The sequence below is a fragment of the Entelurus aequoreus genome, linkage group LG19 (assembly GCF_033978785.1).
Source record: "Entelurus aequoreus isolate RoL-2023_Sb linkage group LG19, RoL_Eaeq_v1.1, whole genome shotgun sequence".
NCBI lineage: Eukaryota > Metazoa > Chordata > Actinopteri > Syngnathiformes > Syngnathidae > Entelurus > Entelurus aequoreus.
In genome coordinates this window covers 33,098,138-33,111,836 of record NC_084749.1, presented here as the reverse complement: position 1 = coordinate 33,111,836, position 13,699 = coordinate 33,098,138, and the positions used below count along the sequence as shown (strand labels likewise).

At 39.7% G+C, this 13,699-nt stretch overlaps 1 pseudogene; it reads right to left on the bottom strand.

Moving 5' to 3' along the window:
• LOC133634955 (nucleoprotein TPR-like) overlaps positions 1-1,750 on the bottom strand; it is a 45,253-nt pseudogene extending 43,503 nt beyond the window's left edge.
• Positions 1,751-13,699: the final 11,949 nt, after the last annotated feature.

Sequence of the window (13,699 nt, the reverse complement as noted above, 5' to 3'; positions counted from 1 at the left end):
TAAAAACTATTTGTCTTCACACTAGAATCGTTTTCTAATATTTAAAGAATACATGATGAACACAATCAATCTATCCTCCCACACACCTGCTGTACATGTGGGCCTCAGCAGTTATTAACTCGCCCGAAGGTGGGAGGGAATATTAATATCAAAGGATTCGACTGTGAGGTTGATAGTCGAATCAGACTTCTCTGAATCGAATCGTCAAATTTGAAGACAGCACGTGTGTTTAATCATGTCAGTTTCAAAATTTAAAGTAAACTGGTTTAAAAAGAAACACCTTTCTGGGACTGTTTCATGAGAATCCACGGAAATTGTTCACTTGATACAAGTTATTCTTCAAATTATCGTAGTTTTAACTTCCTAGGATACGAAGCAATAAATCCTGTTATATGACAAAAAAACACGTTGACAGTGACTGGCACATACGCTGCGGCAGCAAGTCGAAACTCGAAATGAAATGTTTTTCAGTTCGTCTCTCCTGTCTGCATGTGTTTCATCGGGAGGATTCTTTGCATTCCACCTGTTTGTAGCGTGGCTACACAACTGCTAATTAAATTTCCTGCCACAAACAGCAGACAAGGCAGTGGCATTTGCATTACAATGACCATTGCCTCCCCTCCTTCTGGCAGGGATAACTGCAGCCCCCCCATCCGTTCCCTACTTTTCCTTTCTTCTGGAGTATTGTTTTACTTTGTAAAACTTGCAGTAAAGTAATTCAGTCTGAGACGTAGACCCAGACTATAGTTTTCAAACTGTTCCTTTATGTTTCAGGAACTCTTTCGTATTTAGAAGCAAGAGCAAAAGAGACCTTTTCTTGCTTTGGAAAAACCCAGATGCAGTCCAACTCTCAATGCTTCTTTCTTTTTGGTAACATCACTACCAACCTTCTTCTTACACAACTGCTTCTAGAGACAGAGACTATAATAATCATTGTGGGTCAATATAAAAAAAGCTGTCATTTAATTGTACTGTGAGAGAAATTAGGGAGAATTTGGTGTCTCTTTGAGACTGGATAGAAATTTAACATTATTCACATTGTCACCTACATAGTCACCAAAACATCTTTTTGCAGTACGTTCCTATGAACACTGTCATGTAGGAGCACCTGTTCCATCTTTAATCGGATGGTAATTAATACTGCTTTTCGGTGTAAGACTTGATGATTAAAAACACATCATTGCTTTGGCTGTTGGCACCGGAAAGATGACTTCAAACCCTGCTGTCTTTGCAGGCAGCATGGCCCCACTTTTTATCATCAGGCTTTCTGGAACTGCTGAGCTGCTAAGGATGAACATTGCAACAAGTGTAGGGAATGTTCAAAGTGTGAATATATAAATGTTTTGCCATTAAAGTTAATTGTGCACACACTTTGTGATGTAGTTTTTTAAAAATGCAAACCTGTGTGAGAGGCTGTGATTTCACAATTTTTTTTTTCACAGTCTATCTCCATTCATAATTACAATATGTCAACTGGTGAGAGGGAAGTTAGGGTGTGGTGCGTGGTCACTCAGGTTAGTGTTAGTAATCTGGAAAGGGTTAGAAGTGGTACAGCGTTGGGGTTGTAAGTTGCTAGAGTAGATGGGCAAACGCACAGTCGCCATAGCAACAGTTTGATCGGGCTGTGGCTTTTAGGCCTGCAGCGCGCGTGGTGACGGAGTGGACAGGTTGCGCTGATGACCTGAGGTGTGGGGGATGCTTGAATCAGACTGACTCTATCTCTCTTGCACTCTCTACCTCTCTCTGCCATCTGCACCCCAAAGAGCCACTTTGATTGGATTAGCCATGAATTAATGAGACAGGCTTGAAGACCAGCCTCTGTTGTGGAAATCTGTTATCATATCTTTATGCACCGTTTATGTCAGCATGTGTGCTTGTGTGTTCACTCGCAGGCCCCAACTGTAATCTTGATTTATTGAACGACGACCGGTACATGGAATTCCCAATTACACAAAGTTGTCATCAGCAACCTGTTGCTAATCTTCACTATGAAACGTGTGTCTGCTGTCTCTTCATGGCCCCCTGTTGATCTCGGCATTCAAATTCAGCAAGTGTCTCTTGTGGTTTAAGCTAAAACAACATTGTTATGTAGTTATTTGGGGGGGAAAGCACTGCTCTCTTCAAACTGTTGGACAATTCTCCCTTCTGAAAGTAACTTTGAAAAGCTCTCACTTGGCTTGGTTCTGTTTTGAGTTGGCATGAATGTAAAGCAAGCTTGAAGAATAGACTGTTTCACACTTGATGACTTAAACATTCTTCCAGCCTCCCACCACCAAAGCGAGCGTCTCATCCTGTCCTCTTCAATCAAGTCTAAAGCAGCACAAAGTCCACACATTTCTTAATAATAGCACCACAGGAATAGCTCTGTGTTCCCCAGTGTCTGAAATTAATAGCTTACATAGTGTTTATTGTTGTAAGTTTCTACTTAGCGTGAGATGGAGGGATCAGGTGGGGGATGGCATTGTTTGGTTTGGGAAGTATTCTGTTGGTTGCATAGCAACAGGCTCCTGGAAACGGGAGTGGACGGTGTTGCCACTAGCAACGGTTGTTGCTCTGCAAACAATGTGAGCCAGTGCAAACACGAGCCAAGACTGTGAGCTCCTGCGTTTAATTGAACATCTGTATGTGTTTTTCCCTGATTGAGTCCTGTTAGAGTTTCAACTGTCAGAGGCGCATGTTCAAATCTTGTTTGTATTGTTCACATTGTGGGCTGGATAATTAGTGACCCTTTAAAAGGGTCTGAATATTTTAATTAATATTTTATAACAGCTTTTAAAACTCCGGTATAACTCTTAAGGCATTTGGTTGTCATCTGGTATCAGTATGAACAAGACTCAGGGCTTCGCAAGAAAACCCTGTTGATTATGTGAGTGTGTTTGTGGAATCAAGGTGTCTCTAGGCTGGAGGCGTTGAGGCCTAACCCTAAACAGCAGGGTGTCCAGAGTAGCATTTTGCAGTCATGTTCTTTATATCCTGCTGTGTTGTACCTTTGTGTGTTTTAAAGCTGCGAGTTGGAAGTTTGAGTGACTTTTAACCTTCTGTGACAGCGAGTAGAAATACTTCCCTTTGCTTCTGTTTTTCCTTTTCAAACACATTTGGCACACTTCATTACATACCTATTAAAGTCACACTTTTAATAATTGGTTTAATTGTTTTGAGCACAATCCAATCTGCTCATAAAGAAGGTTTTGGGCTTAAGTGACCTTCTCTATTTGAAATGACCAGTCTAAAGATAAACAATGGATGTTTTTTTGCAAGTGTATTTCTACCTTGGCTGACACTTCTTTGACAAATTCCTATCCTTAGCATGATGCTCAAGCAGTGCAGAAGTTCTTAAAGTGACCCATCTACAGCAACAGATATTTCTTAATAGAGGTGAGAAATAATAATATAAGATATTTACACAAATGATAATTTGGGCTTTACTTGTTTCAAGACTGTTATGTTGTTGTTGTTTTTAGATTGACTCACACAGTAATTTCAACATCGGCCTCTGTCAGTGTGTTAGTCATCGCCTGATTCTGCAGAAAAGCCCGTGGTGTCACGCCCACATGTACTGTTGTTCGTTCTTGAAGAAGACAGTACTTCCCTTCTATACTCACTGACGGTTTGAAAATATTATGAGTCTGTAGATTGGTCCCTTTCTTTCTTGTCTACCTTGTTTTTATAGTACATTTTTATAATAGTTTAGTAGTAATTTTATGATAGTTGAGCTATTGTTTATTGGGCGGAAGTAATCGTAAACCATTCTGCGTTGATGTGAGTATACACTGTCCATGACCACGACAATCAAACGAAATCAACCCTGTGATGGTCCACCTTCTTATCAAGTGTGAGACTGAAATGTGCTGTGTTTCACAGTTCAGGGTTTCCCCTAAACTGCCAAGATACCTGTGGCGGTGGGTAGGGCTGGGCGATATATCGAGTTTGTAAGATATATCGATATATTTTTAAACAAGATATGAATTAAGAGAATATCCATGGATGGATGGATGGATGGATGAATGAATTAAGAAAATATCGTAATATCAATACAATTTATTTTACGTCGAAATGACCAAACACCGCTTATTTGTTGTGTTCCTTGATCTCCACCGCTTCCCACTCCCTCTCAAAACTCTATGAGCTACCAAACCCCTAAGATTAGAGCAAAACATTACGGACAGGCCATTTAGAGGCAAGATAGGGCGGGTCATCGAACCAGGAAGGGAAATCACAACAGACACGCACATCCCAAATGACGACGAGAGAGTCGGAGAAGAGAAGAGGGAATTTTCAAGCATGCGATTCATATATTAAAAAAACTAGTGGAAGATGGCAGAGGGATTCTCTTCCTTAGATTTTTCTTGTAGCGATGTAGACGACATCCTGGAAACCCACAATGCGTCTACTTGGCCACATTTGGACAAATGTATGCGTCTGGATTAGGGCTGCAACAACTAATCGATTAAAATCGATTATAAAAATAGTTGGCGATTAATTTAGTCATCGATTCGTTGGATCTATGCTATGCGCAGAAGCTACTTTTTTTTATTTTTTTTATTTTTTTATTTTATTTTTTATAAACCTTTATTTATAAACTGCAACATTTACAAACAGCTGAGAAACAATAATCAAAATAAGCATGGTGCCAGTATGCTGTTTTTTTCAATAAAATACTGGAAAGGATAAAAATGTAGTTTGTCTCTTTTATCCGATTATTAATCGATTAATCAAAGTAATAATCGACAGATTAATCGATGATCAAATTAGTTGTTAGTTGCAGCCCTAGTCTGGATAACACATTCATTTGAATTGTTTACCATAAACGGCCAGCGAGCGGACAGACTTAAAAAACGGGTTAAAAAAAGTGACTGTTGTGTAGGGCTGGGCGATATGGCCTTTTATTAATATCTCGATATTTTTAGGCCATGTCACGATACATGGTATATATCTTAATATTTTGCCATAGCCTTGAATTAACACCTGATGCATATAATTACAGCAGTATGATGATTCCAGTGTTTCCCACACATTCATTTATTTGTGGCGGCCCGCCACGAAAGATTTACGTCCGCCAAAAATAAAAAATATATATATATATATATATTTTTTAAATGTATTTATTTATTTTAATTCCTGTCCATCTTCTCAGGCAAATCATATAGTTGATGTAGATGCCCATATAGGCTGTTCAGATTTACTTTACAAAAGAGAAGTGTAGGATACTTCTCTTGTTGCCTTATTTGTATTTGACCACTACTGTTTTCTGTTTATTTGTTATTGACTGTGGCAGGACACCTCTGCCTCTGTTTCACTTTATGTTGCTGGTAAATAATATGGTTGTAGTAGTAGGCTAAAGTTAAATTATTTAGTATGCACTAATTAAAGGGGCAGAGCTTTAAGAGACATTTTAGCTTTTATGTTTTATAAGATATATTTTTTGTAAGAACCACAACTAATAAATATATTTCAGTGAATAAGTTATTGTTCAAATCTGTATATAAATATGTACATAAAGTGTTGTAATTATATTGTGAAATGGATGGATGGACGTTTAAAACAAAACTGTTATTATTAATTAGTAAGTATACATTTTTTGAGCCTTTTTAGAGAAAATCATATCATTGTAGTAAATTATGCAAATTACTCGATGATGTCATGGTGACCACGCCCCCACCGCCACAGGTATCTTGGCAGTTTATGGGAAACACTGGATTCTATGTGTCTACATTAAAACATTCTTCTTCATACTGCATTATTATATGCTCATTTTAAACTTTTATGCAGAGAGGGAAACCACAACTAAGTCAATTTACCAAAACTGTGTTTATTAAACTGTTATTAAGCAGTGGCACAAACATTCATGTCATTTCCAAAACAGAAAGTGCAAGATTATCAGAGACATTTTAAAACAAGCCATTAGTGCACTTTTGTGCACAATAATAATAATAATAATACCTGGGATTTATATAGCGCTTTTCTAAATACCCAAAGTCGCTTTACACGTGTGTGGGGGGGGGGATTAAAACAACTTATTAGGAAAAGAAACTAAGAAAAGAAAAAAGAAAAAAATAATAAAGAAACACCAAGGGCAGGGTCAGTTTGGAAAGGCTAATGTGAAGAGGTGAGTTTTTAGGGTGGTTTTGAAGGTAGGGAGGGAGGGGGCATCTCTGATGTGCCTGGGGAGAGCGTTCCAGAGAGAGGTATGTCACTAAGATGACATATCAAAACAACACTAAATTAAAGTGCACTTTTTGTACAGAACGCACAAGATATTTTAATAACTGTCAAATAAAAAATAGCTGTATAATAGGAAATCAAATAGTGTATGTCCTTCACTTTGTGGTAGGTTCCTGCGGACGTTATCTCCTTCTGTTGTTGACTACTTTTTTCATACGGTGTTGATGGCCTACTCAGTGGCCTAGTGGTTAGAGTGTCCGCCCTGAGATCGGTAGGTTGTGTGTTCAAACCCCGGCCGAGTCATACCAAAGACTATAAAAATGGGACCCATTACCTCCCTGCTTGGCACTCAGCATCAAAGGTTGGAATTGGGGGTTAAATCACCAAAAATGATTCCCGGGCACGGCCACCGCTGCTGCCCACTGCTCCCCTCACCTCCCAGGGGCTGATCAAGGGTGATGGGTCAAATGCAGAGAATAATTTCGCCACACCTAGTGTGTGTGTGTGACAATCATTGGTACTTTAACTTTAATGTGGAAATGGAAGACGGCAGGCTCAATTGGGTCAGTGCTGGTTGCTTTGGCATTTTGTTGGTGTGGCACCGAACGGAGATGTTGACATGCAGAGTTTCAAGCACTCCTTATTCTCTAGCGGGTGACTTTTCAAATGATGCTATAAATTAGCAGTGGTGCTAAGTTGCTAACGCTTTTGCCGCATACTTGTTCGACGTCTTCCCGCTTGAAGCCAGACGATGGACCCCATGCTGTTTTTCTTGGGAATAAATTCTTCCTTCATTTGTTACCAGATTCGCACCTTCTCTCTCTCGTATTACCACTCACACCACTCCGCTTGCATCACAGCTAACTTTACCCATGTTGCTACCTCTCTGCTCCGCGGGAGCGTATGACGTTGCACGCGCTATGTGACTTATGTAAGAAGGTGCGCTTGTTTTATGTCTCTGTGAGAAGGAGAGACAACAAAGAGTGAGAAGAGCCTGTAGTGTAATGCCCGCAGCTAAAAGCAACTGCGTGAGAACGTATACTCGAATATCACGATATAGTCATTTTCTATATCGCACAGAGACAAACCCGCGATATATCGAGTATATTCGATATATCGCCCAGCCCTACTGTTGCGCAAAATATACGCAAAATTGAAACACTAAGCTCATCCAAAACATATTACATACAACACAAGGAAGGGTTTTAAATGTAAAAAATAAATCATCATAGGTCCCCTTTAACTATAAGTTAATACATTAATAAAATAGTAAAAAAAATGTTTCACTAATAATCATTCAAAAATTTACTTTTTTTACCAAATTCTAAAATATATTTTAGCATATGCATGACAAAAATGGTACATTTGTCACATATAGTGGTAGCTCAACCTACCAAGCTCATAACTATAATTGACCATCGTAATTTAAAGCAAATCCTACCCATTGGATTGAATTTAAAATTAATTTAATCCATGCTTGGCTCTCCCAGAACAGCACAATTTTAACATTTAACATCACTTTTAAAAAGAAAAACTGACTTTTAGATGAGAAATATTGTTTTTAAAAAACAACATTATAGTAATGCAAACTACTACAGTACTGTAGTTTTTATGAAAGTAACAGGATAGGTAGACAATGGAAAATTCCCAAGGCCAACAATCCCGTAAACGCATCACCTGTATTTTGTAATACAGTAGAAATTATGTAAAGCGTTTTACCTGTTCCAGCAGATTGAACATTGAAGTTACCAAAGATGGAAGCAAGGAAAGGTGTTGGGGGGAAAAAGAGGATATTCCTAGTTAAGCGATCTCCCACAGTCAGTGTTGTGGTCGAGAACAGTTAACGCTTTTCAGGCGATGTGCTGGGAGAGTTACTAGGCTGGAGCGGAGACAACATGGAAGGAGCAAATTTCAGCAGCAGGAGGATGTCGGCAGGAAGGCTGTGAAAGCTGGATTGTTGCTAAAGGTTTTAATCAATCAATCAAAGTTTATTTATATAGCCCTTAATCACAAATGCCTCAAAGGGCTGCACAAACCGCAACGACATCTTCGGCTCTGATCCCACATTAAGGCAAGAAAAAACTCAACCGGGTAACCGGTGCAATGGATGCTGAGTGAATAGGGTTAATAACGTGAGAGTCCAGTCCATAATGAGGCCAGCAGGGGATCCTCATGCATGTGGACACGTCGGCAGGGCAGAGACGTCACCAACTGATGGAGAGGAGTGGTCCAACCCAGGTCCCGACTTGGAACAGCTAGCGCAACCTCCGTGGAAACTGATCCTTGGCCAACTGATAACCTCTCCGCGCAGGAGACTGGGGCGAAGCAGAAAAGAGAGACGGCAGATCAACTGGTCTAAAAAGGGGTCTATTTAAAGACTAGAGTCTACAAATTAGTTTTAAGATGGTTTGGTTACCTTGTATCTCAAGTTACTCGTAAATGAAGGTACTCGTAGTCTTAAGCGGAGGTACCACTGTATGCTGATTTCACTTATATGTTCCCTATGACTTTTGCTGTCATTTATATGCTTGTCTGTCTCTTTGGTCCACGCAGCATTCGTATTTGATCAAGAAAAAGCCAAGGTACAGACGTGGTTGCACCTGTTGCTTTGAGGTGGTACATTACTACAACTTGTCAAATGTTTTTTGGGGCGTTGTGTTGTTGGCTTGTATTGTTATGACTTATTACTATATGGCTTGATTTAGTGATGTTCTTCTCCCATCTTGTCTACACACTCTTCATTGTCCAACCAGATTTCTGTCTTTAATGCTGCTCATTAAATGAAAGCATCCCACCCCCACCCCTGAACATCGGCACATCTCCCATTTCCTCCCCCACTCAGCTCTTCGCGGTCGTACTCCAAAGTTCTTGTAGAAGGGAGGCGGACGTTGGCGGCTGGGGGAAGGGGTGAATGGGGAGGGAGGAGAGGTTTGAGTTGGGGGTGGTTGTCATGGATTCCTCACCATGGCAACCAAAATACGTTTGGAAAGCATTGAGGAATTTCCTCTCGTCAGCTGGATTATTTGGGCCCTCAGAAAGTAGGTTTCATTCGAAACGTGCTAGATATCATTAAGACCTTAGCAGAGGCTTGAAACCTGTTGTCATTTTCATCCTTTTCATTTTTCGTTTTTTAATTTTTTTTCCACTTCTCCTTGTCATTAGAGTCTTCTCATAACCCACCTTGCTCAAACTAAGCCTATTTAAAGGCCTACTGAAATGATTTTTTTTTATTTAAACGGGGATAGCAGATCTATTCTGTGTCATACTTGATCATTTCGCGATATTGCCATATTTTTGCTGAAAGGATTTAGTATAGAACAACGACGATAAAGATCGCAACTTTTGGTATCTGATAAAAAAAGGCTTGCCCCTACCGGAAGTAGCGTGACGTAGTCAATTGAACATATACGCAAAGTTCCCTATTGTTTACAATGATGGCCGCATGAAGTGAGAGAGATTCGGACCGAGAAAGCGACAATTTCCCCATTAATTTGAGCGAGGATGAAAGATTTGTGGATGAGTAAAGTGCAAGTGAAGGACTAGTGGGGAGTTGAAGCTATTCAGATAGGGAAGATGCTGTGAGAGCCGGGGGTGACCTGATATTCAACTGGGAATGACTACAACAGTAAATAAACACAAGACATATATATACTCTATTAGCCACAACACAACCAGGCTTATATTTAATATGCCACAAATTAATCCTGCATAAAAACACCTACGTGTTTGTTATGCTAGCTCCTAGCTCCTCTGCTAGCTCCTAGCTCCATAGAACGCGCCAATACAATTCAAACACCTGATCAACACACACAATCACTCAGCCCAAAAGACCGTTCACCTAACCCAAGGTTCATAAAGCTTATATATTTTTAAAAAGTTACGTACGTGACGCACACATACGGTCAAGCTATCAAATGTTTAGCAGCCAAGGCTGCATACTCACGGTACCTGATATTCAGCTGGGAATGACTACAACAGTATATAAACACAAGACATATATACACTCTATTAGCCACAACACAACCAGGCTTATATTTAATATGCCACAAATTAATCCTGCATAAAAACACCTACGTGTTTGTTATGCTAGCTCCTAGCTCCTCTGCTAGCTCCTAGCTCCATAGAACACGCCAATACAATTCAAACACCTGATCAACACACACAATCACTCAGCCCAAAAGACAGTTCACCTAACCCAATGTTCATAAAGCTTATATATTTTTAAAAAGTTACGTACGTGACGCGCACATACGGTCAAGCTATCAAATGTTTAGCAGCCAAAGCTGCATACTCACGGTACCTGGTATTCAGCTGGGAATGACTAAAACAGTAAATAAACATAGGACATATATTTACTCTATTAGCCACAACACAACCAGGCTTATATTTAATATGACACAAATTAATCCTGCATAAAAACACCTACGTCTTTGTTATGCTAACTCCTAGCTCCCATGCTAGCTCCTAGCTCCATTGAACACGCCAATACAATTCAAACACCTGATCAACACACACAATCACTCAGCCCAAAAGACCGTTCACCTAACCCAAGGTTCATAAAGCTTATATATTTTAAAAAAGTTACGTACATACGCAAAAAAAAAGTTGCGCACATATGGTCAAGCGATCAAATGTTTAGAAGCCAAAGCTGCATACTCACGGTAGCACGTCTGCGTCTTTGTCATCCAAATCAAAGTAATCCTGGTAAGAGTCTGTGTTGTCCCAGTTCTCTACAGGCGTCTGTGTAACGAAGTCAAAAGTCCTCCTGGTTAGAGTCTCTGTTATCCGAGTTCTTCCATCTTGACTGCATCTTTCGGGAATGTAAACAAAGACGCGCTGGCTGTGTACTGTTGTTGCTGACTTCGTTCGAAAAATACGTCCGTTTCGCACCGACAACTTTCTTCTTTGCTTGCTCAGCTTCTTTCTCCATAATGCAATGAACATAATTGCAACAGATTCACGAACACAGATGTCCAGAATACTGTGGAATAATGAAATGAAAACCGAGCTTTTTCGTATTGGCTTCAATGTGGAAGGCATACCCGTGTTCCCCGGGCTACGTCACGCGCATACGTCATCCTCAGAGGCGTTTCGAACTGGAAGTTTAGCGGCAAATTTAAAATGTCACTTTATAAGTTAACCCGGCCGTATTGGCATGTGTTATAATGTTAAGATTTCATCATTGATATATAAACTATCAGACTGCGTGGTCGGTAGTAGTGGGTTTCAGTAGGCCTTTAAGTGAGCCTTTGTATTACTGCATTGTACTATAATCATTGCTACCGAGAGGAAAGTGGTGTGGCCTCTTCGCTTTTGATTATTAAAAGTTACTTCTGCCCTTCATAGTCCTTTCCCCCCTCCTTTTAAAGATTTTTTTGTATTGCACCTGCCCTACCGGCAGGTGCACTTCCATAAGTAAATGCAAGTAAAATATATATATATATATATATATATATATATATATATATATATATATATATATATATATATATATATATATATATATATATATATATATATATATATATATATATATATATATGTGTGCATATATATGTATATATGTATATATATATGTGTATATACAGTATGTATATATGTGTATTTATATGTCTATATGTGAATATGTATTTATAGATGTATACATGTGTATATATATATGTGTACATGTGTATATGTGGATGTATAAATGTGTATATATTAGGGCTGCAACTAAAAACTAATTTGATAATCGATTAACCTGTCGATTATTACTTCGCTTAATCGATTAATAATCGGATAAAAGAGACAAACTACATTTCTATCCTTTCCAGTATTTTATTGGAAAAAAACAGCATACTGGCACCATACTTATTTTGATTATTGTTTCTCAGCTGTTTGTAAATGTTTCAGTTTATAAATAAAGGTTTATCACCATTTCAGTCATCAACAATTGCATCATCTGAGAAATGGACATTGAAACAGTGTAGGTCTGACTTCGTAAGATATGCACAGCGAGCAATGAACATAGTGAGTTCAGAAAGCATAAGAACAAGTATATACATTTATCATTTATTTATATACATTTGATTATTTACAATCCGAGGAGGTGGGATGTGGAGGGGGGAGGGTGTTAGTCTAGGGTTGAGGTGGGATGTGGAGCGGGGGAGGGGGGGGGGGTTTCTTCTAATGTGCATAGGGCCAATGACAGTCGGGTCACGGGCCACAGATGACACCGGTGCCGCACTTTGGGCACCCCTACTGTAGAAGCTAACTGATTATGGCCACTATAGTCTTAGTACCATAGTATATTTGTTTTGGTCGTATATGGGACGTGAGTCCCATGGTTTTTACGTCAGCACCGGAAGTACTAAAATAATCTGTTCACCTGGCAGGTTTTTCCTGTGTGGTAAAAGAGGGGATACATGGGGAAGTCCTTCTTTAGCTGCCGCCTTGTTTTGTCATATATCCCTGCCTTTGCACATGTCAATGTTTAGTTTTGTATGCACAATAAATCAACACAAAATCCGTACTTGGGCGCAATGTTCACGGAGTCTCGTGTAGCTTTCCGTCGCAGGTGAGTGATAATGGTCATGAGGAAAGAGTTGTTTGACGAAGGATGTTAGAAAATGTCCGATTTGTTGCAACAGTCAGACATTCAGTCATTGTTGCAGCCCGATTATTTATTGTAACGCGCGGCTGCGCTCTGGAGGTGTGGCAGCGGTGTCGAGAGCGGCTGTATGTGAAGCTGAAGAGAGCGAGGCAGTGGCATGCGGGCGTGTTCAGGAGTTAAAATGCGTGCCTGTTTGCGAGTCTGTTGGTCATTCTCCAGGTGGGGGTCTCACTGATGTCATATTAATACTTTTTTTTCCTAATATTTTTGCGATAGACTGTTAGGGTCCCAAAGATCTAGTGGTCCATCGCGATCGACAGGTTGTTTTGGTCAGAATGAGGCGCATGGCCATGAATAAGTCGTTTAACCCCTTAAACGAATAATTATTTAGCCTAATCCCCGTTTCAGCCACACTAAACCAGCGTTTAAAGGCCTACTGAAATTATTTTTTTTAATTTAAACGGGAATAGCAGATCCATTCTATGTGTCATACTTGATCATTTCGCGATATTGCCATATTTTTGCTGAAAAGATTTAATAGAGAAAATCGACGATAAAGTTCGCAACTTTTGCTCGCTGATAAAAAAAGCCTTGCCTGTACCGGAAGTAGCGTGACGTCACAGGAGCTAGTATTCCTCACAATTCCCCATTGTTTACAATGGAGCGAGAGAGATTCGGACCGAGAAAGTGATGATTACCCCATTAATTTGAGCGAGGATGAAAGATTCGTAGATGAGGAACGTTAGTTACAGTGAAGGACTTGAGAGACAGTGATGGACGTATCTTTTTTCGCTCTGACCGTAACTTAGGTACAAGCTGGCTCATTGGATTCCACACTCTCCTTTTTTTATTGTGGATCACGGATTTGTATTTTAAACCACCTCGGATACTATATCCTCTTGAAAATGAGAGTCGAGAACGCAAAATGGACATTCAGTGCCTTTT